Below are 24,155 nucleotides of genomic sequence, written 5' to 3'. Positions count from 1 at the left end.
ATTTTATTTTATTTTATTTTATTTTATTTTATTTTATTTTATTTTATGTGGATGATTATTTTGTCTGTAGGTATATGCCCTACTTGTGTGCCTGGTGCCTGCAGAGGTCAGAAGAGTGTGTCAGATCCCCTGGCACTAGAGTTAGGGATGGTTGTGAACCACCAAATGGGTTTTTGGAAGTGAATATGGGTCCTCTGCAAGAGTAACAAGTGTTCTGAACTGCTGAGCCAACTGAGTCAACTCTCTAGCCCCATGATGTTGTTTTTAATAGAAAAAAATGGAGCAACTCTAAGTTCTATACATACTTTCATTAATATGTGATTCATAGTTAAATTCAAAGTATGTATTGGTCTGTATTTGTAGAACAGTGTATGTGCAGATACTTGATTAATTCTAGGTAGTGGAGTTGTGGATGATTTTATTTAATTCTCTTCATTTGCATGTATGTTCTAGAGTTATGCAGAAAGCATAAATAACTTTGATAATTTGCATGTGCTGATAGACAACTTCTTTTTGCCACCTCCAGTGCTTGCTGTCCAGTGTCTTGCTTACCCAACTGTTGCTACTCATTATATCTGTGTAGTTCTGTGATCACAACTCTGCATTGCTCAGCTGCCAGGGCCATGTCTAAAAATCACAGCTGGTGTGGTTCTTCCTTTGCTTAGCCTTTCTAGTTCAGTTGCTTCGTATTCAGTCACCAGAACCATCAAGAGAAAACATGTTTGTTCTTGCTGTCCAGACTTTCAGCTACCTGGACTTTAAAGAATTCATACATTCCAATCATAACAAATTGACTTTTCTCTCCTTTGGTACTTGGATTGGAGTTTTAACTCAAAGCCTTGCATATGGCTGGCAAGTGTGGCAGAGTTGAGCTGCATCCCCATGCCTTAGGTCAGTTTTTACCACAGAGAGTTGGGCCAGATTTGGAGCATGCTGGAGGAGAGTGAGCAAAGAATGGGAGAGGGAAGAAGTTGTACTTCTGTTCTGTCTCTACACTGCACCGGAACTCTGCCCTTACTGGCTGTTTATAGGGTGTGTGCGTGCTTGCTTTCTTATTCCTCCTCTATTCCATGGACAACTTCTTGGTTTTCTTTAGAATTTACTAAGAACAAATATCCAAATAATAAAACTATCCATTCTCATGTCAGTCCTTTTATCAGCAAATCTTGTCAAGAGTGTATTTATTGAAGCATGTCCTGCTAGTAGTTCCAGAATGTAATTATACTTGCAAATTTTTCATGCTTTCAGGGAGTTGTAGTGTATTCCAGATGGTCAAATAGCAAAACACAGTTGTTTTGTACTGTCTTCTCTTTTATGATTAAGAATTTGATGTTACTTACATTACCTTTGTTGTTTTAGTGAACTTAAACCTGAGAAGAATTTAAACATGTGTTTTAAGCTCTTCGACAGTCAGAGGCTTTCATAATAAATTCTTCACCCCTGTTCCTTGTTTAATTGTGTCAATTTAAGTACCATTCAGATAAGCCAATTGAGTCCTAAGGGGCAGTCCTTTATGAATGATGTCCTAAATTTATCCTTGCCAAATACTCATTTTAATGTGTTTTAGACTTAAAACTAGATGGTAAACCTTCTTGAAAAACACTTCTGTGAAATTGAAAAAGAATAATTTTTCCAAACTGTTAAGTTTTTTTGACCTTTTCCAAGTACTAATATGGCCTTAGATTCAAAATCAGTGAAAAGTGCACTTTCAAATTTAACAGTAATAGTAGTGATGACTTTTCCTTGATTATTCATACTGTGTTTACTACCCATCTGGTCTTCCACCTGCTCTCATTTGAAAGTTAGCTTACCAAAGATCTAACTCGTGAACTCAGCACAGAAAAAAGTTAATGAATTACAGAGGCCCAGATCCGGAACTCATGGCTTCCTAAACAATTATTTCCCTTTTTAGGGTTTTTATTTTTATTATTTTTAATTGTATATATGTGAACCCTCACACGAGTGAAGGTGTTGGATACCCTAGAAGCTAGAGTTACAGATGGTTGTCAGCTACTTGGTGTGGGGTGCTGGGAACCCTACTTGAGTCCTCTGGAAAAGTAATACATGCTCTTAACTGTAAACCATCTAGTTTTAAGTCTAAAACACATTAAAATGAGTATTTGGCAAGGATAAATTTAGGACATCATTCATAAAGGACTGCCCCTTAGGACTCAATTGGCTTATCTGAATGGTACTTAAATTGACACAATTAAACAAGGAACAGGGGTGAAGAATTTCTTATGCTTTCTCTCTAGGCTTTCCTTCCCTAATACAGTGATTCAACATAACCACTGTGTGCATGCATGTGTTCGCATGTGAATATGTGTGTTTGTGCATGCATGTGTGTGTGTATATATATGTGTAGCAAATTTTATATAATTCAGTTCATTTAGCTTATACAACAAGTGTCTTGTTCAAGGTTTTACAATAAATGTCTTGTTCAAGGCTTGAACAAGAAATATATTGGAAAATATGAAAAGCACAATGGAAAAATTTAGTTCTTGTTTTAATTGTGTGTTTTTATTTTTTAAAGTTTTTAAACATTTGTTGTGATTTTATGTGCATGAATGTTTCCCTGAATTTATGTGCACCATGTGCATATAGAAGCCAGAAGAGAGTGTTTGAATCCTTTTGACCTAGAACAATAGATGGCTTTGAGCCACCATGTGAGTGCTGAGAGTTGAACCTGAGTCCTTTGCAAAGGTGACAACTGCTCTTAACTGCTAAGCCATCTCTCTAGCCCCTCTTGTATATGTTTTAGAGAGTTTTGTTTGTTTACTTTCCTTGCATATATAAAATTTTGATTTTTATACAAAAGGTAAGCTAAGATGGATGTCATTTTTGAATGAACTATTTATACTAGGATCCCACTGAAGGAAATGCCTTTACAAGATACCTACAAGATAACATTTGGAGAAAAGAGAATGAGACTTGGTAATAAAAGTTGAGATATCGTTATATATGATTTTAAGCCAGTCTATGAAGATGTATCTGTAGATGATATAACTTAATAGAAAAATATAGCTCTGGTTTGTAGGAAGATATTGGTTGCATGAGACTTGAGAAGAAATGTTAGTTTTAACACACAATATTATGTTTCTTCTGGTTAACTAAAGTAGAATTTTTTCCTTTGTAGAACTGCAGTTTCTATTTACTCAACCTAAATAATGAATTGAAAAGAATCATTACCATGAGTTTAGGGGAGTTTGCTTGTCCAGCTGGAATACTGCATTTAAAAACCCGATGTTGAAACATTTAGAAAATTGTTCTTTACAGGAGAGGAAATAGTTTCTTTAGCTCTCATTCATTTATTCAACTGAACTCTTGTGGGTATCTTGTTGATGAATGATAGCTTCCTTTTTTAGGGAAGTTCCTGCTAAATGAGTGGAAAGCACACACATACAGATCAATACAGAAGATTTTATTCAAGATATTTTCTAGGAAGGAAAATGATACCTCTGAGGTTTTAAACAGACTCTTGGATTGGATACATGATTGGATAAAAGCGGAGTGGAACGGGTTGAGAAGAACAGGGTCAGTGAACTTTTTCTGTAAATGACCAGATGGTAAAGATATAGATATTGCTGACCATGCAGCATCTACTCAGTCCAGCTGGTGGAGGACAAAATTAGCTGGAGCCAGGAGCAGATGAACAGGGCTGTATCGAAGCACCCTTAGCTTCCGGCACTAAAACTGAGCCTTGGGTGTGTGTGTGTGTGTATACCAGGAAACACTGATCTTTATCTCTCCAGACAGTTACAAAAGTGTAAGAGGCATTGATGAGCCCTGCTTGGCCCAGAGACAATAGCCCAGTTGTTTGTGACCCAGGTAGAGACCCTGACAATGGTCGACGGACAGCACTGGTGCTTAAGTGTGCCATGTTGATTTCAGACATGCCAAGGGAAAAGTTGCCCAGCTAACTGCAGATTGTAAGTCTTGATAATCCTTTAACTATTACTTTGTTATTGTCTCTATCGTTTGATTCTTCTGATTGATTTCCAATTTTAGTTGTTTTCTTCTTTGGTTCCTTTCATCTTTTTTGCTTTTGTTTTTAGATTTCTTTAATGAGCAAAACTTAAAAACCTGCTTTTGCTTAAAATAAGAATTTAAGGCAATAAAATACTCTCCCCTTGTTAATTTTTAACATATGTTATAATTTCTGTTTTTGTTGTCATTTTTCATTATCATTTTATTTTTTCAAATTCTGTTTTTTATTTATACTGTTAATTTTAAACATTTGAAGCTTTGGATTTTTTCTAAATATTATATTCTACCTTTTAATTTATTATAGTTATATTTACTATATTCCAATGACTTTAATTCCTTTAAATTTACTTTAACTTCTCAGTATGTAGTCCTTACTGGTGAAATGTTTCTATATGTACCTGAGAGTAGTTGTCTGCAATTGTGAGTTCAAAACAAATGTCAGTCAGGTGTAAGGGGTGGACATCAGCCAGACTGCCTAAGTTGTTTCTGGTTTTGTTCCTGAGGCATCTGTCCTTCTGTCAGTTGCTGAGAGAAGGGCTTGAAATCCTCCAATTACAGGTCAGCAGGATGGCTCAGCAGGCTGAGGTTCTTCTGTGCAAAGGCCTGCATACCTGAGTTCAGTCTCCGTCTCATACAGGTGCCAGAGAGAACACCTCCTGAAAGTTATCCTGTCATCTTCACATGTGCACTTTGGCAAGAAAGCACATGCACTTACACACACACACACACAGTAGGGGAGTGGCAGGGGCAGGGTACTTTTTTAAAAAAAGAAAATATTCTGTTATCATGAAGTATTTCTTTTCTTCATCTATTTAGTTTACTTTTGTTATATTTTTAAGCTCTGCCATTACAGGCTATGTTGAAGGGAAGCCTTGAGTGGTAGGTGTGTGAATTGAGGATGTGAGTTCTTTGTGGAAAACTGCTAAGGTGTGATTGAGCGCTGATTAGGAGTGTGGCATTGTGAGGCAGACTAAGCACACAGGTCAGACTGTGGTTGAAATGCTTCAGAGTTGGATTGCTAACAGTATGGAGTGCAATGAACACAATACTGGTCTGATATATACCAGACAGAAATAGTAGGAGATAGGTTCTGACGGCTGTGGTGGTTTGTATGTGCTTGGCCCAAGGTGTGGCCTTGTTGGAGTAGGTGTGTCACTGTGGGTGTGGGCTTAAGACCCTCACCCTAGTTGGTTGGAAGTCAGTCTTCCACTAGCAGCCTTCAGATGAAGATGTAGAACTCTCAGCTCCTCCTGTATCATGCCTGCCTGGATGCTTCCACATTCCTGCCTTGATGATAATGGACTGAACCTCTGAACCTGTAACCCTGCCTGTAAATCCAATATTCAAGAGGATGAGGCAGAAAATAGCTATAAGTGCAAGGCCAGAGATACATGGAAATGGTAAGGGTATAGCAGTGACTTTGAGTGATAGAGATGAGAATTTTCTTTTTTGCTCATTAAACATATATTTATTTATTCTAAATTTTTGAGACACGGTTAATTGTAGCCTAGGTTAGCCTCAGATTCATCAGGTAACTTAGGCTGACCTTGAACTTCTGAGGAGGCTGCCTCTATCTCTCAAATGCTAGAATTACAAGTATGTGCCACCACAGTTGTATTGGGTGAGGCTGAAACCTGGGGCTTCCTGCGTGTTAGGCAAACAGTTGACTAACTGAGCTGCATCCTCAGTCCTCTGGATATTGCCTAGATATCCAAATGTAGGCATTATATAAATAATAAGTTTATTATTGGTAGAAGAAGATTAGGATTACTGAAATAATTTTAGAGTTAGATTTTTTTATAGGATCAGTAGAGCACTTGCCCAGTGAATAAGAGGACATGAGTCTGATACCCAATATGAAAGTGTAAAAAAATAGCTTTTATATGTGGTCTTAGCTGAGATGTCACTTTTACTTATAAACTTTGTTTAGTCACCCAATCTAAAGTTAAAGGACAATAGAGGCTTTGCCTCTCTTGTTCATGGCTGTATTCCCAGCATTTGACACAGTGCCTACCACATACTAAGTTCTTAAGATATTTGATGATTAAAATACTGTCACCAAAAGAAAGGATGTATGCTTAGTAAATTAAATATCTAGTTTATTTTTAGAAATACCTAACTAATGCAACCATATTATTTGTTAAAGTCACAGGACAGGCCTCAGTTTATTCTTCCTCTTCCCATCCTCAGGGACTTTGCATGTTGCTGTGTAGAACAGACAGTTAAGTGTGACCGACCATATGGTAACACACCTTGTTACATGACTGGATATGGTTCATTCCATAAAGATGGAGTTAATTACTAAGCCTCTAAGTATATGCGGTGATCACAGCTCCATGTGAAAAGGTAATTTGTAATTTTGATATATGAAAAGTGAAATAGAAATACTTAGATAGAAATAATTTTATGCCTTAATGAGTATTCGCTACCTTTAGGTACAGAGAGGAGCTTCGTGTGTAAAACTGGTTTTGTCAATTAACAATATGGTATAATAGATATAAGCTGCTTAAAGACAAAACCAACACTATAAACACACATCTGATAAATATCTGCCAAATTTAACTATTCAATAAAGTGATTTAATCTTGCTTTTGTTCTAGCATTTAATAGAATTGCTTCTAGCCTGTATTGATAATTAAGATATCTGAACAACGTTTTGTTTTTAGTTTTGTTTGAAATGGGCTCTCATTATGCAGCCGTGTGTAGCCTGGAACTTACTGTGGATACCTAGGTGGCCTCAAACTCATAGAGACCCTCTGGCCTCTGCCTCCTGAGTGCTGAGATTAAAGATAAGATTAAACCCCACAGTGCTTAGTGTTCTAGCCTGATTTGGGTGGGCCTTGCCAGCTGCTTTCTAACTTAGTAGAGCTGTTTGTTAGCAGAGAGCTAAAACTTTGCAGGTTAGGTGTTAGGGTTAGTTTTCAGTTATTTGAAGATGTACTCAACCCCTAGGTGTTTTCTCTTACCTTGTGGGAAAGGGTAAGGAGTGGAGAAGAGAAGGGATGGGACAGTGATTACATTGTATATGAAGCTCAGAAATGGGCTGTCTCTAAGTTGTAGAGACTTACCCAGCAGTTTTACTAACTTACTTGTTTTCCTTCCTCTCTGTGTTCTCAGATTTAAACAATCCATGTGGAAGCTTATGGTTTAGTGGGGGAGGATAGCAATAAATACAGCAAATGTGTGCATTTAAGATGTGACTAAGAAAAGAAAGTCTGAGGGAGCACATTTCCAGCAAGGATATATCGGGATGGAGTGAGGGAGAAAGACTGGGGAGGACAGGTGACTAAAGCCGAGGATGCTCTGAGGAAGCAGCCTGGGAGTGAGTCTGAGACTTTAGAGTGTGGCAAAACCCCATGGAAGAGAATGAGCAGGAACAGAGTATCAGATCACATGTGTGTGCACTGGAGGTTTCTTTTTTGACAAACTAAATGGTTTGTTTGAATTTGGTGTGAGAGTGGAAGATGATTTGAGTATAATATTGTGTACATCTTGAGTTGGAGCAATTGTGTGGTATAATGATCCCTTTTGGAGAACAGAGAAAGGGAGAAAGAACATGTGAAAGGAGAATGGAAGAATTTGATGAAAAGTTAGTTTTAAATCAAGGCTTAAAATGAATATTAATTTTTTAAAAAGCCAGAAGGGATTGGGGGTAAAGGTGAATGCCTCTAAGCCTGACAACTTGAGTTCAATCCCTGGAATCTACATGGTAGAAGAGAAGGTAGAAGAGAATATATATGAGCAGTGGCATGCATGGACACACACACACACACACACACACACACCCCACACGTACACACACACACCACACACATACACACACACACACACATATATACACATACACACCACACACACCCCACACATATACACACACACATACACACACATACACACCCCACACATACACACACACACACATACACCTACACACCACACACACATACACACCACACACACACATACACACCACACACATACACACCACACACACACATACACACCACACACACATACACCACACACCACACATACACACCACAGATACACACACATACACACCACACACACACACCACACATACACACACACACACATACACATCACACACACACACACACACACACACACACACACACTAAATGTAAAACGGTTAAGGCAGAGGAACACAGATGTAGAACTTAGTAGAGCATTGAATAGTAGGAATAGTCTTTGAGACTTAATTTCTAAGCTGAATGTGCTTATGTTATATCTAGAATTAGTAATGCTAGAATTTACTAGTCTGAGGCTTTCTGTATTTTTCCACATATATATTATAATAGATGAAATACTCATTAATCTTCTAGCCTTAGTAGTTGATATGCAGACTACTGATTATACAATTTCAACTATAAATTTATAATCTGTCTTCTTAGAGTAAATAAGAAATGGAATTCAAGATTGAAAAAATGTACTCTGGATTGATTCTTTTTTTTCTTTTTTCTTTCTTTTTTTTTTTTTTGGTTTTTCGAGACAGGGTTTCTCTGTGTAGCCCTGGCTGTCCTGGAACTCACTCGGTAGTCCAGGCTGGCCTCAATCTCAGAAATCTGCCTGCCTCTGCCTCCCAATTGATTCTTTATATACATTTTAAAACCTAGAATATAAGCATCTGTATCTTCCTTGAAGCATAGTGAAAGTGAAAAACAAGACATGAAGGTATATAAGTCTTCTGGAACAGAAAATATTATGGTCAATGAAACTGATAAGTCAAGTGAAAACTGTGGGAGGGAGTTGGGAGATAGCTTAGTGGGTAAGAGCTGCATGTGAGGATCTGAGTTTGAATCTCTAGCACTCATATTGAGAGAAGAAAAGAAAAGAAAGCCAGCCAAGCATGGTTGCCAGTATCTGAGATCCACAGCATTAGGGAACAGAGATAGGTTCATCCTAAGAACTCACTGACCAGACTAAGAAACATGGTGACCTTCTGGTTCAGGAAAAGATCTTTCGAAAGGCACTAGAGTAGAAAGCAGCTGACATCCTCTCTGACCTTCCCTGTGTGCAAACACCCCTCCACTCATTCACATTCACTAGACACAGACAACATACAGTACAGCATACACACACACACACACACAGGTCTTTTTGGAAAATATGATGATTTATATCAGTTATTAGAAGGTATCTGCCAAGTAAGAGGGTTAAAATTTAGTTGGTTAAGGTCTACTTAATCATGTTTATCATGTGTCATATGCTGTTTAAAGTCATTTAAAAATACTAAATGTTTCTTCTAACACTTCTTGGCTAAGTACGAGAATTTTATCCAAGATTAAAATTACAAGACCAGAAAGTACCATAGTATAGTTGGACTCTAGAATCCATACTTTAAATCTTACTCCTGTACTCCCTCAGTTGTAAGAAAGGAGTCTGGGTGCCCATAGGCAGATGTTAATAGTTCAAATTCTGTTCATTTATGACACTATTGTGAGGTTGTAGTATAATAGTATTTAATATATATTAAATAGTATATAGTAAATAGAATTTACTGATCCGTTCTATTGTTAGAGGACATTTTGAAATGTTCCCATTTTTACCATTATAAAACCTAGGATGAATATTCTTCATTTTCCTGATTTCTCTGGTACCAGAGAATTATTGCTGGCTCACTGTAGAGTCATACCACTTACTGAGCATGCTTAGATCAAATTTTTAGCAGGATTCCTCTTGGAGCTTTTTCTTTGTACACAGACCAGCAGTTTGTATCAGTTCAAACATAATACAATTGTATCTTTCTAAAAATTCCGTAGATTTACTCAGATATTTTTTTAAAAAAATATCTGAAAACTTGTATGAAGAAATAAGTTTTTTTGAAAGAGATGGAAAGATTTTCATAAATAAATTTTCTAATCATAAAATTAAACGAGTCTTTTAAAGAAATATGAAAAGGGAAACTAAAAAATGTCATTCTGTTGTAAAACGTAAAGAACTTTGCTTATAAAATCTTTGTTTTTACCTAGTTTCCTCTCTACAGAGGTACTAAAAAGGCAAGAGACTACATACTATAACAAAGTCAAACTTTGCTACTTCTGAATTATAAATTTTAATATTAATATAAATGGCCTTATTTCCATTTTATTTATATCATTTTCAACTTAAATTTAGGAAATACAACACTTTTGTCATTATTAATAGAAAAAAATAGCATCATTTCTCATGAAGAATTTTAATCTCTTTTAAGAAAAATCTGCCTTTACATTATTTTTCATATTTTTCATTTACATACTTTTCTAAAATATAGTTGATAAAAATTAATAAAAATAGTATGGAATCATAATTTTATGCTACTGAAAAATGTTACAATTGCCACAAAATATTAATGATTTTTTTTTGTGATCACTCACTACTGAATGACAGCATAGTTCATCTAAGCTATTAGTTCGAACACACTGGGGTTTGTACTTAGTTTATTCATTTCTACCCTGTGCTCATTTTCTGCTGCTGTGATAAAATACTATAAGAAAAGAACACCTTTAGAAGAGAAAGGGTATGTTTTAGCTTATGGTCCAGAGTCCATCGTAGCTGGAAAAGCATGATAACCAGTCGAGAAAGTGTGCAGCCGAGCAGGAAGCTGGACGGTCACACTGTATTCACACACAGCAAGCAGAGAGATAGAACAGGAAGTGGGGCGAGCCTACCCATCCTCAAAACCTGCCCCAGTGACATGCTTCCTATAGCAAGGCTCCACCTGCCTAAGGTTCTGTAACCTTTTCCAAACAGTGGGGACCAAGTGTGATACACAAGCCTGTGAGGGACATCTCTTACTCAAACACACACCTACATCAAAAAGTATATCCTAAGGAAAGTAAAAACATGGCTTATAATGAAAATACCCTTGAATCTGTACTAGTTTATTGGAATAATGTGAAATGCTTATATTGTAAGTTTTATTAATATCAAATGATATCTATAGTGCTCAACAGTTAATATAACTGGATAAGAGAATAATCCACTGTTCTTAGAGATAAGTTTCTTTTAACTCATTACTAAAGAACACTGCAGCTTCTTTTGATAGCCATCTCATAAATTAGCTGTCACCAATGGAAGGAACCATTTTTGCTGCTTTCTCTAAGTTACAATTCATAGTGCTAGTTGTGTGTATAGAGAGGCTTGCTTTGATCTGTGTCCCTTCCAGTCAAATTATTGCATAGGGCTTACTGCATATCACAGCTGCTTAAATTTTTCATTTACCCAATAAGTTCACTTACTAGGTATTTTGTTTGTTTTTGTTTGTTCGTTGCTTTGGTTTTTGCAAGACAGGGTTTCTCTGTGTAGTCCTGGCTGACCTGGAACTCACTCCATAGACCAGGCCAGTCTCGAATTCAAGAGATCCGCCTGCCTCTGCTTCCCAAGTACTGGGTTTAAAGGTGTACACCACAACCGCCCAGCCTACTGGCTGTTTTTTAAAGAGTGTCAGAATGGTGGGTTTTAAAATTGTCAAAGCTAACATGTTTAAGGATACATGAAACAAGATTTTAAATGTTCTAAAATAAAATAACAGTAATAAAGTTAGAAGTAGCATTCAATACTTATTCCAGGAAAACATGGTAGTTTGAGCAGGTATTGAGTATTGGTCCCTTTCTAAATCACAGTTAAGATAACATCAGCAAAAATAAAATCAATAAGGATTTTTTTTTAACGTCAAAATTAGAGAAAGAGGAAAATGTGAGCAACTATCACAAAATTTTTAAGATAGGAAATAGCCTGAATACTAATATCATATAAAACCTAAGAAAGACCAGTTTTAAGTGGAAAAAGAGAAGAACCAGTTAAATCTGAACTGGTTATTCTTCAGAGGGAGTCAGTATAAGAACTCTGTTATTCTGGAGGTTGAAGAGATGGCTAAGTGATTAGGAGGATTGGCTAATCTTACAGAGGACCACGTTCAAATCCCAGCATCCACATGGCAGGTAACAACCATCTGTAGACCAGTTCATGGGGATCTGATGCTCTCTGCTGGCCTCTGTGGACACTGCATGCAAGTGATGCATATAAATGCAGGCAAAATATACACACACACAAATATAAATGAATGAACACAAAATATGAATGAATGAGTGAATGAATGAATGGAATCTAAATAATTGTGTTATTCTGAAAGTGAAAGCAAAAGAAAAGAGAATGGTGAGCAAAGCTACTTAAAGGTAGCAGTTGATGGCTCAGACGCCTTCCTTCTTTGCCATTGTGCTAATAGCCTCCTCTCTTCTAAGGTATGCGTTCTCTAGTCCTGATTTCCTATACTGTTTCTGTAAGTGTTACAGCTCTGAGGGGAAAGGTATCCTGGCATTTGAGTAGAGTTCAGGCTCTGCCTCAGACAGCAGTGAGGATGACAAGAATAGACTCTCAGGAAACAGCTTCAGTGAGATAGCTTCTTTAGTGGGAGGAATAAAGGCTACTTAAACCTTTGGGGGAGGGCAGGGCTTTCAGGCGAGTATACATCATTGGCTAGGGTCCAGGCACTGAAGATGCCTCATTTGCATAAGGATTCCAAGTACTATCAGACATAACCTTATAAGGGAAGAGAAAATTAACCTGGCTACAGGGCTGTGCGACCTCCTGGCAGGGAAAGTGGGGGCACAGCACTATGGCTCCAGGAGATGCAGGCCCAGGGCAGGGCAGGGGAGGAGAGGGAGAGTGATCCTACTCTTGCCAATCTCAGGATGAGATTTCTGGGGTTTGGACACACCTCGATGCCACTATTGCTCCAGACTGGCTCCTCCTGGTTCCACAGCTCCCTGACCCCACAGTTGGAAGTCAAGGAATACCGAAAAGTCATACTGCACAACAAACTTCATACAAGAGATTTATTGGGAGGGAAAAACTCAGGAGGCTGGCTGCCTCTGCTCAGGCAAGAAACAGCAGAGAACTGAACAGAAGACATTTATGTAACATTTCTTGGGGGTGGATCTTTCCAGAGTAGAGATTTCCAGTGTGGGGACTGATGGAAGTTTGAGTCCTGAGCTTGGGCTTTTTACTCTGAAGAATGGAGGCTGGGGCTGACTATTAGGGCAGTTAGATTGTTCTGTGGGTGGAACTTGGTGGTTGGAGGCCCTCAGGGGCAGGGCCTGGCCGCTAACATGCCTCAAAGTGCTTATATTCCCCCCCTCCCCGCCATTTGCTTATTATTGATAAATAATCAGGGGCTGGGAAAGGGGGAGTAATGTTATCATTAGACTGCTTCCTGCTGAATGGGGATGTCAAAGTCCTTTAGGTGAACTTGACCTTCACTATCAGAATATAATCAGGAATCCCAGGCCTCTGGCTCAGTATCTAGGTGCTGGTAATCCTGTAATAGCAACTGATCAAAAGTCTGGTTAAAGAAAAAAAAAAGCTTTGGATCCATTGTTGAAGAAATCTAGGCAAGAAGTTTATGAGGTTGTGTGTGACTAGCAGGATTAAGGAAAGGAAGAGAAAGGGGAGTTAAGACAGGAAATATCCAATACCATATTAGATGGTTGATGAGTCACTGGGCAGAGAAACATGGAGCTGTTTTGTACATTTTTGGAGATCCATCTGGAATTGTTGGATCTTTTCTTTTACTGTACCTGACCAGTTGACATAGCAGAAACATTCCTCCCTAAGGAAGAGACAAAGACCACCTCTGTCTACTCTCAGTAAATCTAACCTTTGCTGATTTTATAGCACTGCAGTGGCCAGTGGAGGGTAAGGATGTTCTGAGCTACCCGTTGGAGATCCTGGATGAACCTGGGTGAAAACTGATGGCAAATACTAGGGAAGTAGTCAGTCCTGCTGCTCCAGTGGTGACACCAGCAATTGTTATACCTAAGACTACAAGAAAGGGTAGGACCTGAACCATTCATTTGTCATGCCATGCCACTATAAACCCTGTGATGAGAATCAGCAACTGTTCTTCACTAGGTACCACTCCTAATTTTGAAAAAAAGGAACATCAGGGTAAAAGTCTCAGACCACCCATCAGATAGGCAGTGGTAAACTCGAGTGCCACAGATAATCAAGGTACTGTGAATGTTCAGACATAAGGAGTTGATGGCAGTGCTCAGAGCCAAAGTAGTGTTAGAGTCTGAGGGATTCCAGTGAGCCCACAAAGTATGTCCCTAAGGAGTTAAGACAGTCTGAGATACCGAAGAGAGATGGGAGAAATAAGGGGTGGCTCAGGACAGAGGCAAGATAAGAGAATCCAGTGGGTGAGGTTACATTTGGTGGTTATGAGTTTGACCTGGAAGGAACATACAACCAGCACTCTCCAAAACTGCCAGGCAGAGTATTATTCAGTAGCTGATATAAAATTAGGATCACCTAAATTTGTCTCATGCAAGACCAATATAAGCAACCTCTTTAAGTTTGTGGCCACTTTGTACAGTAATCATTCTTCTGCTCATGGAGAAAACAGGCATAGGGGAGAAGGAGAAGGAGAGATGGATAAGGAGGGTATTGTAGGGGACTGGATTAGCCTTTGGCAGCCTGATAATAAAGCAATTTCCTGGCTCTGTTAGGATGGGCTGTTGGTTAGAGGTAGAGAGGTCTCTTAACATCCTTGTAAGTGCTACTCTGGGCAGGTGTAGATAGGAAGAAGTACAAGAGGCAAGTACAAGTTTAGATATAAAAGATTTTCAGATCATTTGATTGTGCAGTGGCAGAAGTTGTCACCACTGAAAAACGAGCATGTCAATTTTGGCCTTTGAAATATACTGAGGTCAGACTGTTTGTAGTAAAAGAGTGAGGCTTTAATAAAATCTGAGTCCATGAATGGAGAGGAGAAGGGTCACACTCCACTGGACAGTTTCTATAAGCTCCAAGTAGGAGCTGAGAGGCCCAGGAGGGCATAGAGTAGCTATGAGTCTTCTAAGACAGAGCTAAGAGATAGGAGGGAGGGACAAGGTTGCAGAGGCCAGGGAAGCTTTAAGGCTTAGCAGGCAGGCAGCTCCTATGAGGAAGAAACAAGGAAACAGGGAGTTTGGTTCCAATAGAAAGAGAGAAGGAGCAAGGGTCTTAATAACTAGAGACTTGCCTATGTGGTGAGGTCCAGAATGTATATCAGGCTCCAGGACCTGAAAGAGGACATTTATAAAGCAGACTAGGAGAGATGGATTGTTGGAACAGGAGGAGGGAAGGGGAAACTGAAGAGATGGGCTCTAGAATCTGGAACCAAATATGATCGGTGCCAAAAGCCAGCAGAAACAATTTATCTGTGTACACTTTAGAGAGTCAAATCGGCAATTTGAGTCAGTTTGAAATGTTGAGACGTGGGCGTGGCTGAAAGGTAAGTCTGCTTACCTGAGGCAATGCTGTCTGAAGAGAGACTTCAGGAAGGGACTAGTGCTCGGAGACCCTGCCGTGTTAGGAGAGCCAGCCTGTGAGAAGAGAAGCAGTAATACACAACTTGAAGGCTAGCTTCTCTGATTCACATGTGAGGAGTTGAGCTATGGCCACAGATACGTGAATGCATGGAGGTGTAGCTTTAATACCTTATTAAACAGGCGTTGTTTTTACATTCTTTTATAAACTGAATCCAGTGACCAGAAAGCCTAGAGATAAATTCTGAGCTCTAGCTGTCAAAGCAGCAGCCATAGCAAGCAGTGTTAGGAATGGTGGCTTGTGGCTGGCAGTGGCAGAGAAAGCAAAATCAAAACCACAGAACACAGAAAGCTCACACATTCAAAGAAGACCAGTCAGAAACAAAACATGTGGTGTCCACTATCATTCATACAGTCATCTGATCCTGACCGATTTCCAACTCGTTTACAACAAAATGGATACACCAGGAAACAGAGACTGATCTGCACACACAAAACAGTTTTCTGTCTAGACAAAACTTTCCAAACACCCAGAACCAAGGGAGGGTGAAACTGCTTCTCACCTTTTGCCCTGCATGGGAGGGAAAGGTTTTTGTAATTGAATGAGAGGGAAGTGATGTTTGACTATCGAGGGTTTGGGTATTCTACCTGGGAAGCTGGCAAGGAAAAAGGTATGTCAGATTGTATGGTTTTCGGGGAGAAGAAAGGGGTTGGCTGTTGAGCATGGGGTCAAGTGGATGGAGGAAACAAAAGAAATAGAGGCTCCTACTTTAGCTAGGAAATCCTTTCCCAGCAAGAGGATGGGATAGGTTGGTACCACTAGGAAGTAGTAGGTAAGGGAAATACCCCTAAAAATACAGCTAATTGGTGAGACTGGTAAGGATGTCCCCGTACTCTGACAATAGAGGAACGAGGAGAGGACCAAAAAAGTGGCCCCAGTGTCCAGAAGGCAAGTGATTGATGACCCTGATTCTGTGATGACTACCTAGAGGTCCCTGTTTGAGATAGGGGTGGTTGGGCCAAGGGAGCCGAGACCCGCCTCAGTCACCCATGGCCAAACCTAGAAGGTTTGCTGGAGGATAATTTGGGCTTGATATCCTCATGCCACAAAGGACACAGGACAGTCCCTGTTAATGGTACCATGGGATGATCAGAATGGTTTGAAAGGGTTTGGGCAGATTGGGGCCTAGTGACCCTCCTGGCCACATTTGAAACAGGGACCCAAAGGCTCTTAGGCTTTGGGAGCTTAGGCAGCTGCTGAGGCCAGGTGAGTGGCCTTAAGCAGAATCAAATATGTTTGGTTTTGGACTTTTCCACCTCTCCCTTGGTGTATCTTAAAGGCCACCACTAAGGCTTCTACGAACTATGGAGTCAGTGGTCTTTTCTCTAGATGTTTAGATTTGGCCCAAATATCAGGGAAATTCTGGGAGAAAACATAGGTCATAAGGAGTTGTTTTCCACCTGGGGTCTCAGGATCCAGAATGCAAGAGGGCCATTATAAGGTGGTCTGGGAATTGAGATGGGTTTTCATGTTTGTCCTGAATGACCTCATAGATTTTATTGTAATTTACTGCTTTAAGGGCAACATTGGAGAGACTGGCCAGTGGGCAAGTTATAAACTTATCCGTATTGTAATTCCATTTAGGATCCTGGTTAGGGACTGACTCAGCCCTGGCTGGGTGGGTAGCATTAGTTTGGTAGGTTTCAACTGTGTGTGCCCTAGCTTGGTCCCAGACTTGCCTGCACTCCTTGGGGAGAAGGTCATTGGTGAGAATTGTATAAACATCATGGAAGGTGAGGTGGTAAGATTGGGTAACATACTGGAATTGTTAATGAAGGTGGAAGAGTTAAGAGTGTAAGACCCCCATCTCTTTTCTATTTGAGAGAATTCACTTAATGAGAAGGGGATACGTACACTGACCAAGCCATCCACCCCATCTCTCACAAAGGGAGAGCTGTGGCCAGTTTAGGCCAGATAAGGGGAGGTAAAGGGCATCCCATTGGCAGAATGGGAGAACTAAGGCCTGCCAGTGGGCTGAAAATGGGTGCCTGAGAGGGTGGATCTGTGTGGCATATCACTAAGAAGGGAGAAAAGGAGACTAAAGAGGCCAGAGATGGAGAGAAGAGACTGTGGGCTGAGGCTCTGCGGGGGTGGGGTCATTACTGTGATGAAAAATTAGTGGATAAATCATCTGGTCTGGGCTTCATAGCTAGGAGGAGTTGGTTTCCTTTGGCTTATGCCATGAGGTCACTTTTAATCAAGATGAGAGTGAAGTTATATGGCAAAATCTGTCTTTTCCAACCCTGACAAAGATGACGATCAGCCACACAGCTGCTTCCATCCCAATGGGACAGCAGCTAAGTGGCAGCAAGCCACATGTTTTCTTTAAAATTACCTATGTGTAGATTTTTAACCATCAAGCTCAGTGTTATAGGTTTTGACTTTTTGTTACGGATTTTACAGGGCTTTAATCATACCCAATATGCCTACAAAGATTTATACCTTAGCAAAAGTTTTAGAGAGTTAAACCAGAACCAAGGAAGTATGAGATGAGTAGCAGTTGTCCATATTGGGACTCGTTTGTCCCTTTATTTTGTTTTCCTCTCCTTTCTGTGTCACAGTCAAGTGGATTGACTGATGTGGGACAGAGATTTTAGAGGAAACCATTAAATGAGTATATTTGGGTCTAGAGGAGTGGAACTCCAGAGCCAGCTTTTAATTGAAGTGGGACAGCATAAAATAACAGTTCAATGCTACTCAGACCTAAAAGACACTTGAATACCTGTAGAACTGAATCCAGAAAGCTGAGAACAAAGAAGGCATGGAGATAGGAAACCTTTGAGCTCTGGATATAGACAGAGGGCACTGCAGGAGGGAGCTGAGAGATTCACTGGCCAGAGAAGAGTGTGTGCTCACTGCAGCTGATTAGTCCTTTGTTCCCTCCACCCCCTCTCAGGATACGTCTGACTCCTGGCTCCCTCTTTACAACAAACTTACAGATCCATCAACAACTTAAAAGATAGGACATTTATACCTTGTGAAAAATAAACAAGCTTGAAGCAGAGAAAAGAAAAACGGGGAATGGGGAATCTCTTTCCGTTTCTTAGACCCAGAGGTTGTTCACAGTATTTGTAAAGATCTTGAATAATATTACAATTAGGGCACTGTACTGGTAGGTTTTGTGTGGCAACTTGACACAAGCTGGAGTTTTCACAGAGAAAGGAGCCACCCTTGAGGAAATGCCTCCATGAGATCCATCTCTAAGGCATTTTCTCAATTAGTGATCAAGGGTAGGAGGCCCCATTGTGGGTGGTACCATCCCTGGGCTGGTAGTCTTGGGTTCTGTAAGAAAGCAAGTTGAGCAAGCCAGGGGAAGGAAGCCAGTAAGTAACATCCCTCCATGGCCTCTGTATCCACATCTACTTTCTGACCTACTTGAGTTCTAGTCCTGACTTCCTTTGGTGATGAACAACAATGTGGAAGTGTAAGCTGAATAGATCCTTTCTTTCCTTTCCAACTTGTTTCTTGGTCATGATGTTTGTGCAGGAATAGAATCCCTGACTAAGACAAGTGCCATTAGGTGGCCATTTGGGTTGATTATGTAAGGGCTGTTGAGGCCACATTCAATTGCAAAAGTGAATAAATTTAGGGCCCTTCAGGTTGCGTGTTAGATATAGAGACTGGAGACTTTTTAAAGGCATCCCAAGGGGGAATGAGCTGGTATGGAAGATATTGTTCCAATGGATGAGAGAGGGGAAGGAAAATGTCATTTCAGCCTGTAGTTGTGGGTGTTCGAGAGCTCAGGGAGGGCCAGAGAAAGATACAAGCCATTCAGTGGGTCATCACCTCACCCAACAGGGGGTCTGGCCTAACCTGGCCAAGCTTAAGAGAGACTCATGGCCTGTTAGCAGGACTTTTCCGTAGAGGCCAGAAGTCAAGAAGGGACTGAGGCCTAGAGCAGAGTGGGAGGGATGGAAAGGGTTGGAGAACAGAGTTACAAAAGCCAGGAGGGCTCAGAGGAGCTGTGGGATTTACCAGCAGCTCCAAAGTGAAGGTTGAAGAATCGGGAAAGAAGGGACGGCAGGATTGAAGCTCCAAGAGGCATGAATCAGGTGATGAAGACCACTGTAGCCTTAAAGATTGTGACTGGGGCACCAGAGGGTGCCAGATACTCAGTGGTCACTTTCTTGAACTCTGGGACGCATTTACACTGACTAAAGGGGAAACTTTAGTTTCAGCTACAGTTGAAAACTAGTTACAGCTGGGGGAATGGATCTTGAGCTGTTTATTGGCCAGCTCGAAGGTGAATCTGATGTGGGTTGACCAGAGATGAGTGATAGGGTACCAATGCAGCATAGACCCAGAGGTAGAGAACAGACACCAGGAGGGCATACCCGAGTCAGAGCATCAAGCGTTCCAGCTCTAAGGAGAAAGGTATATTCTGGCAGTCAGGAGCTAAGGAATACCACAGACACACCAGACAGCAAATCTCAAACAGAGATTTATTGGAAGGGAAAGACCCAGATCTGTTCAGGTGAGAAGAAGCAGAGAACTGAGCAGGTAGGGTTTATATGGGATTTCTTTGGGGACGGAGATTTTCAGGGTGGCCTGGGACTGGTGGGATTCTGTGGTCTGATCTTGAAGGTCAGGGACTAGTGGAGTTTTGTGCTCAGGGAATGGTGGGATTCTGTTTTAGCCTTGGTCTTGGGGTAAAGTCAGGGCGTTCTTTCCTTGACCCTGGTCGTGGGGTAGGTCAGGCGCAGAGTGTTTTTCCTTTGTCCTTTCATCCTACACAAGGAAATCCAACCCCCTCTTCTGACCTCCACAGGCACAAGGCAACATGTGTTGCAGATGTGTACATGCAGGCAAAACATTCACATACATAAAAGAAAATACATTTTAAAAAAAGATTAAATAATGAAATCCTTGTTGAATGTTTGATACTACAGGATGCAAAGTATCTTTGGCATTTTTCAGAATTGATCAATATTTTGATATTTTTTTAGTTGTCAGTGTGGAGAAAGCTGCTTCACATAAATATGCAGTACAAAATGGCAAAAGCATATTTAGGACCATTTCAGAAATTACTGGAATTCTAACCCAATCACAAGCCAAAATTCATTTAATTATCCTTTAAAAAAAAAAGTTGAAGGAACTGGAAAGAGGAGTTAACAGTCAAGAACATTTGCTGCTCTTCCAGAAACCTCAAGTTTGGCTCTCAATACCCATAGGAAGTGGTTCACAGTCCCTGTAACTCCAGTTCCTGGGGAGCTGACACCATCTTCTGGGCTCAGTGTGTATATATATACATATATACACACGCACACGCACACACGCACATGCACACGCACATACACACACACACGGGGGGAAGGAGGGAGGCAGAGAGAGACACAGAGACACACAGATGCAGAGAGAGAGAGAGAGAGAGAGAGAGAGAGAGAGACAGAAGAGACATACACATAAAATAAAACTAAATCTTAAAAAAAATCTCAGACCTTATAGGCAGCCATTTTCAAATCATTTTTCTAAGAATACAATGAATATACAAATTTGAGACTTAAATGCTGAATAATGGCAGTTGGAAAATACTGCCTTTGTTTTTCATAATTTAACAACTATATTCTCTAAGTGCAGAAAAGTTTGTGTGTGCAGTCCAACACCGTGACTCCTAGGACATCTGAGCTGAGGTGTTTCCGACATCGTTGTTAGCATGCTGCAGGGTCCAGGGACATGTGGTGCAAATGTGCACAGTGCATGTTAAGAAAACCAAAGCTACAATCACTTCATGAGGTGCAATGTGAATGAACACAGAAACATTTCAGACGTGTTACACATTTAATTTCAAGTTAGTTTTTGGTCCTTGAGTGTACTGTTGTCAGAAATTCTGTGGTTCTCACATTCAGTTGTATGAATATGAAGTTGCTTGCCACAGTCTATAAATTTGGATTGTAGATAATTGTGTCAACCAGTTTGGAGTTTTCCGTTCACCCTGCTCTGCACTAACGACTGAAGCCTGTCAGCTGTGGTTTCTCGTCTGTAGTCCAGCTTCCCCGCACTTAATAAGGGAAGCCTTGAAAAAGTTCCTACAGAGGAAACCTAAGCATGTGTTGCCCAGTGTAGCGCCCTTCTTTGAACAAAGTCAGATCTACAATTTAAGTCTGCTTTGATCACTTTCCAGTGTCTTCAGTTATTTTTATATTTTGTCCACAGTTTATAACTCTTATCTGTGAGTAGATTAATACAGTACAAGAGAATCCATAATTGTTGGAACAAGAGCTCAACTAACTTTAAATACAAAAGCATGTAAGCTTTTCCAGCAAAAATTTTGAAAGTAAAATGTTTTCATAATTTCAATACATAAGAAGAATATTACGTAAATGAAAGAATGAAATAATTGAAAACAGGAAAAATTGTGTTCTATAGGAAACAAGAAAGGCAAGCATGTAATGGCAGAGATGAGTCTTTAAAGGCTTCTCAGCGGGCCTCTCAGAAATGGAGCAGAATGTAATTATGCCTTCATTACCTTAGAGGCAAGCTGTCACAAATAACATCACCAGGAAGGTCTTTGCCTATAAGTTCAGATCTTCATTCATTGTGTTTTGGAAATATTTTCCATCTGATTTGAAAATTTACATTTCTCGCATTGCTTGGTATTTTGAGCTGTATTATCTTTTGAAGAATAGATGGCAATCTAATCTTCCATTTGCTTTTTTCTTCTCACTGATTTCAGTTGTTCCTGTAATTGACCTTAATGAGGCGAGAGCAGACTGACTAGCGCCAACTCTGGACGTCACCGCGTTACTTCACTCCCCAAGAAGCCGTCCTTTGGAGCATTCAGCTTGACCATATCTGCTTTGAAGACTCACTATGAACAAAGAAGTCTCCCAGGTAGAGAAGGTTTCAAGAACTTTGTCACTGTAAATGTGTGGAGGGAAAACCATTATTACCCGTGGAGCATTTTTTTAATGGTTTGATCTGGGAAACTTCAAGGTTATTGTAAAATAAGGGCTAGTATTCCTCAGTGGAAATGTTGGCAGATAAGCGGTGTGTTTAGAATAAACAAGTTTAAGAGATAAAGGTAAGACTATCAATTGTACAAACAGTCTAAAGACTCTCATATAACAAGATACAATTAGCAGTAGCACAGTACACTTAGATGATAACTGCCCTTGCAGCAGTGAAGAATGTTTATGTGAGATTATGGGTATTAATTCGCTTCACAGTAATAACCAGTTTACTACATATTTGTTTCTGATAACGTCATGACTTAAATGTGCACAGTAAATATTTAAATACAGTAAAACTTAGTGTAAAAATAAGTAAAGGCCCTGAATGAAACAGGTCTCCATTGAAGTTATAAGGAGACCAGGAAGTACAGAAGAAGATGCTCAGAATCATTAGCAATTAAGGAAACATAAATCAAAGCCATAATGTTATACCATTTTATACTCACTGGGGTGAATTTTACCAGGGAGAACTGCTTTGGACAAGCATATAGAATTGTAATCCTCATGTTTTGTCACCTTAAATTTAGCATTTCCCCAGAAAGTTAAGAGTTAATTACTCTATGATATGGCAGTTCTATTCCCAGTTTTACACTCAAGATAATTAAAACTTATATCCACAAATGCTTCTGCATAAGCATTCATAACAGTGTTATTGATAATCCCCAGAAGTGGAATAACTTAAATGTTCACCAACTGATGAATGGATAAGCAGAGTAGAGTATCTCCAAACAATGGGACTTCATTCAGCCTTGAAAGTCAGTGACTATTGTAGTCACAAGTCCCCGTTCTTTGTGGTCACATGAGGAAGGTTCCAGTGGTTGTGGAGAACATGAAGTGTCTGAGGACTCTAGCTTGGGAAGCACTTCCTTACAGAAGCTAGCCTTCTATAACGTGTAGGACCACTCTGTCCTGATTGATTGTCGTATGGAGGATCAGTTTGGGGATCTTTGCCTCTTGGAGTATTGTCTTCATCTTGTGTATTTTTTTTTTTCTGTGCCACTTGTTAGCTGGACAAAGAACACTCTTTTAGAGTTGGTTGTTAGCTAATTGATGCCGTTTTTAAAATTATATGGTTCTATATTCAATCTGAGAGACAAATAACTAATTTGTATGTAGAAAACTTAACTGAATTTTGTGTGTTTTCACCTATTGAGTTTAGTCTGACACATTTGACCAGAGATAGATGTAGTTTCTGGTCACTGAAATTACTCTTTAGAAATTGCATGAAATTGGGTATAATTTAGCAGCTTTTTAAGTCAACAGAGTACTTTTACTTAGACACGTTCAGTCTTGTTAAAAAGTGATATGCAAATTGGCTTTGTTAATTGTCCCAACTTACATCCCCTATCAACCAAATATAAAGTCATTTTCCATACTCATGACAGCTCTGATAGCTTGTCCCATTGGGGGCTTTGTATTACAGTCTATGTTGTGTTTTGTAAGTATAAGACACTTAATACAGGAATCTTGCCATCAACAGATTAGTGGGGGCTCTCCTACAATTCTTTGAACATTGCCTCTTATTTTTGTAAGGTGCCCATTTGGCATCTGCTGCTTTGTCTGCTGCCTTTGCTCCAGAATTTCAGAAAAACTCAGCAGATGTTTAACTTGGGAATCTTGTCTTATGCCCATATTAATAAATACATCTAAAAATACTTACACTTGTTCATGTATGAAAATGAAGTGCCATCTTTACTTCTGTGATACTGAGTTAACCTTAATTTTGCTTCTTTGAATCTCAATGTTAAAAAAATATTGCTTTATTAATAATACCTGTCTAGCTGATATTCTCCCATCTAAGTTCTAGCCAGGCCCAACCCTGGTTACCTTCGATAGCAGACAAGATGA

General features: G+C 39.8%; 1 protein-coding gene across 1 annotated transcript in view; it reads left to right on the top strand.

Moving 5' to 3' along the window:
* The window catches only part of LOC114633366 (nuclear receptor coactivator 1-like), a gene marked incomplete at its 3' end in the record, with an annotated part of 79,767 nt that overhangs the window by 43,087 nt on the left and 12,525 nt on the right, over positions 1-24,155 (top strand). The window contains exon 2 of the mRNA XM_028781946.1: positions 22,031-22,188. The remainder of the gene's footprint in view (positions 1-22,030; positions 22,189-24,155) is intronic.

The sequence above is a fragment of the Grammomys surdaster genome, unplaced genomic scaffold, assembly GCF_004785775.1.
Source record: "Grammomys surdaster isolate TR1022 unplaced genomic scaffold, NIH_TR_1.0 587, whole genome shotgun sequence".
Taxonomy (NCBI): domain Eukaryota; kingdom Metazoa; phylum Chordata; class Mammalia; order Rodentia; family Muridae; genus Grammomys; species Grammomys surdaster.
This window is presented reverse-complemented; position numbering and strand designations above follow the sequence as displayed.